Source organism: Halyomorpha halys, unplaced genomic scaffold (assembly GCF_000696795.3).
Source record: "Halyomorpha halys isolate HHAL.00 unplaced genomic scaffold, Hhal_1.1 Scaffold29.1, whole genome shotgun sequence".
NCBI lineage: Eukaryota > Metazoa > Arthropoda > Insecta > Hemiptera > Pentatomidae > Halyomorpha > Halyomorpha halys.
Genome location: NW_027115892.1, coordinates 1,765,426 through 1,771,715, shown reverse-complemented (window position 1 = coordinate 1,771,715; position 6,290 = coordinate 1,765,426).

Below are 6,290 nucleotides of genomic sequence, written 5' to 3'. Positions count from 1 at the left end.
CGTTTCATTTCGCACTCCTCTTTCTTATTATTTTTAGTTTCTCACTTCAGTAAAAGATAACTTATATATACATTACATTACATATTACATCTCGTGTCCAGAATGCCATTTTATTAAAATTGCTGACGATCATGAACTTCTTGCGCAGCTGAACGACAACTTATATACTTATTCGTAGCTGTAAAAATTTCTTTATCTTCTGCAGTACTAATTATAGATTAATTGTATTCCATGATAAATTTATTGTCTAAAAGCGTTCTTTTCGATAAGAAAATAATTCATCACCCTCTTGTTTCTTAAAGTAACGTGACTCGATTAATCCAAGTTTATGGTTATTTAAAATTTTCTCAATGCCATTCTTTTTAATATAAATGTTGTTTGACTCACTTATTATAATTTCATTTTTATTTACAATTTCCCAATTTTTGTTAATATAATTTAAAAAACCAATGTCGATTGTGACTCACTTGTTATTAACTTAATTTTTATATAAAATTTCCTTATTTCCAATCTTTTTTAATATGGTTCACAATCAAGTGGATTGTAACTCACCTATTATAATTTCATTTTTGCTTAAAATTTCCAATTTTTTAAAATAGTGCAACTTTACAGAATAAATATTGTTGCTCTTATATGGAATAAATGGAAGTTGCTCCTGTACCTGGCAGCTGTTGTAAATTCCCTACAAAAACAATCAATTCACCAAAATATGTATAAATCCATGAACTTAATTTTATTCATTCGAGTATCTATTTATAAAATTATTCAACACCGATCACGCTAATCTCATCAATGATTTTGTTTTCCCTGCACTAACGAATGCCAACTTTTGAAAATCAGCATTGTTTAGAAAATCGATTTTGAATAACTTCAATAATGCTATATTAAATTCTTGGTGTTCATTCAAAATTGCAAAAGTTTATTGTAATAGATTGAAGTCTCGTTAATATATTCAGCAAAGTGAGTGAGCAATAACACTCTTTTGAGAACAAACGGTATTTAAACCAGATTGTGTTCCTCAAGGTAGTATCCTTGGTCTCATCCTCTACACCGTCCATACAGCTGACATTCCAACCAATCCTAACACTATCTTCACCACGTATGCCAATGACACACGTGTGCTCGCTGTTAATAAATAACCCATTAATTGTATCCCAAAATCTCCAATCCCATATCACAGCCCTCGAAAATTGGTGTCGTAATTGGAGGATTAAGATAAATTCCACCAAACCCATCAAATCATCTTTACCCTTCGTCGTAAACCTCGGGCAGTCAGTCCCTACAGTTTCATTTAATGATATTACTCTTACCTCTGTCGACCAGATCCGCTACCTTGGACTACATTTGGACAAACGATTAACCTGGAATCATCACACCAGACTGAAAAGACTGCACCAGACAGGAAACTGCACGTCAATTTCGACTATTACAGCACTTACTGGATAAACGGTCCAAACTTCCAACACATTACAAAAGACTGATCTACATGACTGTAATAAGGCCAATCTGGACATATGGAGTCGAGCATTGGGGCTCCACTAAACCTTCGAATTCCTCGCGTATTCAATCCTTACAATCCAAAATCCTTCGTAAAATCCTCAATTCTCCTTACTTTGTCACGAATAAAATCATACATAAAGACCTTAACCAGATATCACTCCTTCCATTATAAACTCCCTAACCACCCAAACCCCCTAGTTTCTAATCTTGCATCCTTCTCCGAGGCGCCTGAAAAGAATATGGCCACGAGACCAGCTAATGTAAAATGTCATTAGAGTGCTACCAACAGGTAGTTTCTCTACACGCCTGTAACGCTCCAATTTAACTTAGATCAGATTTACTAAATGTGTTATAATGTACAGTTGTAAATAAATATTTTAAAAAAAAACAGATTGTAATGTGCTGAAAATAAATGGATTGGGATTTCAACATCTTTCACTGTGCCGTTGTTTAATTTCACTTTCGGTTGATTTATTTAAGCCCTCGAAACGTTGCGATACGTAGCATAGGAAGTTATGACTTATGTGAAGTTAAATCCGATAATAAATCGGAAGAAGGCTAAGTTGTTTTCTATGCAGTAACTGACATAAAAGCAATTTATGGTTTTGTGACTATAGTGTTGTACAAGATTTATGCCGCCTCATGTTTGTGGTAATTATACGATCTTCATCACAAACGAGTTGGTGTATCGTGTAGACCTTTAAATATTCCGAATTACCGACGCATTCCGAGAAGGTAACTCTTTGGTATGCTCTACTGGTGAGATCCTCAAATATTTACATTCCTTCCATAATAAAATGTGTTGAGCAATCAACGATTCTTTAATTGGAATTTTACTACTTTCATCCCGTTGCATATTTTTATTGCATTACCAATTAAAAAAAACAACGATTTATTTATTTTTCTATTATATATTTCATATAGATATGTTTTAATGGAATGTTTATCTCTTTTTTAATTTATTAAACCCTGTAATTACCTCGATTTATGAATCGTATTCTTTTTTTATGTGAAACTCTATACAATGATCGTCGTCAATATTAAGTGGTAATAACTTAACAAAAAGGTTCATGACGTTACTGAACAACAACATGCAAATTTATTTTATTTGACATTTGTCTAAATATTTCGATCTGTCCATATACAAGTACAAAATTACAAGTGTAATACAATAAATGTCTATTTTGCATAAGCATGAAATGAGTCTTCAGACACGATATCTAATTTAGGAAGATTGTTCAAAATTGGTGGAAAAACAAATCTAATAAATTTATAGGAATTCGGGATATTGTCTAAATTAAAAACAAGAATAACATGACACTTGATCGGAATGGGCGAAGGATGAAGGATTATATTGCCGAAATTATAAATGAATGTGACACTTGGCAATAAAATTAAGTATGAAAGAAGGCCGATCAAACCTAAATTTATGATTACGTTAAAACTCTTCCTTTTGCAGATTTTGACGATGAAGGGCTCTTAAGTTTCTTCTGACCTCCATTCTTCTGGTTCGGACCCTAAAATCGTTGAAAATCCAAACGCTGTCCATTGGCCCTGGAGCTTTGATCATTTAGGTGAATTCGTCCCATCTGATGACAGAATGGTATACTTTCCTAAACTATAAAAAATTTATCTCTGCTCAGTGAAGAGAATTTCACCCTAAAAACACATATTGACAACAATTTTAAAATGTTACAAAAAAATTTAAAAGGTATTAACGAATTACAAATCAAATTACCCACCTAATTAAGCGCAAACACACAAATAGAGAAAAACGAGGTATTATATATGTATATAGTTTAGGCCTTACTCTCAGTTGGTTAACCGGCACGATTGATGCAGATGATAAACAGAAATGTGACACCATGCTACAAAAGGTGGAAAATAATTGACATCACATACAACACAATCAAGAGGCTGGAATCATAAGAATAAATAACAATATCATAATTTAGAATCATTTTAAAATACATAGAAACAAATAACAAGGTTTTGGACACAACTCTTGTCAAATTATCTTACCACGAGCTCTTAACTTACATGACTCTATTACAGAAAACAGATTATTCACTCGAACAATGTAAACTTGGCGCCCCCCTCCCCCGTATCTTATCATATGACGAAATTAAAAACATCAAAATCCCCTATAAGTTTTTACTGACACGAGACGTAGAATTAAATTGGTTACTGAGTAAAGTAATGTGCTCAACATCAAATTCCGTAATGATTTATTTTTTTATTAAATTGCCATTAAAAGTTGCCCAGTTATTATGTATTATCATACCCAATAGTTTATAAGAACAATATTGTTACTATTCCTTATAATACACTAGTTATAAGACATAATAATCAGTTTTACAAGGGTTTAAAATATAACTCTAATTTTTAATACAATTTTAAATATCTTAAATTTAGGATGAATGAATTTTAGAATTAAGTAATATTCTAAATTTGGATCATTGTAAAATAATAGGAATCTCACAAGAACCTTTCATTAAACTTAGACCTAATCTTAATAAATACCTTACGTTTAATTTGTCAACGATAGAAACTAATATAACAAAACCCAGTCGTCTATATCATTTACCTTCCACTAGTTTGATAAGCCTTGAATAGGACGAAACATTTGTAAATAAATCTATAGCAGTTCGATATGAAGAACAAGTAAATATTCCCATTATTTCCATACATAATATCAATAATGTTATTTTTACTAATTATAGTTATGACATACATACATTAGATTTAGATACTCTAAAAATTGAAACCTTAGAAAATTATTGTATATTTACCTCCTCAGAAATTAGGATATATATAACAATGAAACTATGTATATATCTGTTTGTTCATCATTTATTAGTTTATTATTGTAAATTTAAGAATTTTTGTATAAAAAAGACTAAAAACCCTATACCTTTACCACAAATTGTAACTCCTGACCAGCCATCATCCACAAAGACTCCCGTTGAATCACCTTCTTATGATGCCAGGTCCAGAGCATGGCTTTCCTGCCTTACCGAAAAACAATCCTAGTTCGGAGGACCTCACTTTTTAAGGGAGATGTAGTAATGGTAGATATTCCTGCTAAATCTACAACTCCGAGCCACCTCCCTCCACAGCTCCTATATATACTCCCATAAATCCCAAGCTAGTTAGATCTGTACCAGTAATAGTTGTAGCATGTCGTAATGTTCATTGTACTATTTGTTTATCAATTTTTTTTTTCGCTTTCTTGCCGTTGAGTTTCATAATCCAGAATTTAGAGAATTCGGTCGGCATAAGGTAAAAAAAATATATATATGAAATTAATGGTAAAAATTTTATTTTTATTATGATAAAAAATTTAAGGTTGCAGCAATTTCCTAAGTTTTACATCCGCCAATATACGATTTTTCAGTTTTAACAAGTAACACCTAATATTTAGTTACGTCGTTTTGGCGTTTGCGAACAGAATGGAAAACCGCGTTAAAGTGTAAAATAACCTAAAATAGCAAATATCGACTATTCGTGGACACAATTTAATAGAATCCTAAATAATGACGATATTGACTATACATTTAATACTATCAGAAGGGAAGATCGGCGAACAGCACACGGCCTAATAATAGCATAATACAACGTCTCAGGCCAAAGAGTAGAGTAATTTATTAATAATATAACAGCTATTCCGTTGGGGTGGCCAGCGACTAATTATAACCCCGTGGAAGTGCTTCAACCGGTTATCTGGCTGTGTACGCTTTGAAAGGTCCCCTGTCTATCGTCTCAAAGTGAATCATGTTATCTTCTCGGGTGTACATGCATTTATATTTTACTTTTATTATGGACAGTTAGGAAGGGAAATTAGTTTATTAGGAACAAAGGACTGAACCTGAACTGTTTTTGTAAGTTATTATACGAGTATAAGGTTGTAAGAGGGTCCGATATAATCTACCTACTCTCTTCAGTTATAGATATATTAAATTTTTGCATACGTACTCTACCCAAGAAATACATACATCGTAAAGCTTTCCACATGTATCCTAGTTTAATAATAAAGATAATTTAGATTGAATCTAAATATTAACCAGTAGCTCTATTTAATGCATTACGGCTGGACATCTTATTGGTTGTATGAGATACAATGAGTAAACTGTACTGGACTTAATTAAAAAATGCTTGGATAATTATTAGAATTAACTTTAAATTATATTAAAAAAAATAAAATGAACAGTAATTAAATAATGTATATTAATATATCAAAGAAGAACTGGGGAAGATTAATATGGCTATTAATTCTGGAAAAACAAAAGTAATGAGAGTTGTGAAGGAGTCTAGGAGTAACATGCGGGTCATCAGACTAGAAGAACAAGAATTCTCGAACAAGTAGATAACTTCAAATGCCTGGTCGCGCACCTTAATGAAAATGGATATGTCCATTAATAAAATAAAAATCTAATAAAAGGGATATAATCCCCTTCCTAGTCATTGTTGACATATTGGGGGGTTATCTACATGTCACCCTTTTCTAGTCATGGAGGAGGTCAAATTTTCATATCGTGGGACAGCCACAGAATTAAAAGTCAACTCCCAGGCCGGATTGGAATCGGTACCGCTCCAGTTAGCAGCCAAAGTTAGCGTTTTAACCCTCTCGGCTACGAACGGCCCTTATTTATAGATTCATGATATTATGTACAAATATGCACGAAATATATTCAATCCTCGAGGAACTACTATCACTAACAATACTTCCCCAATGAACATAAAAAGCTTTAGAGAAACCAACTTACCTCGTCATATACAGGCATTATTAA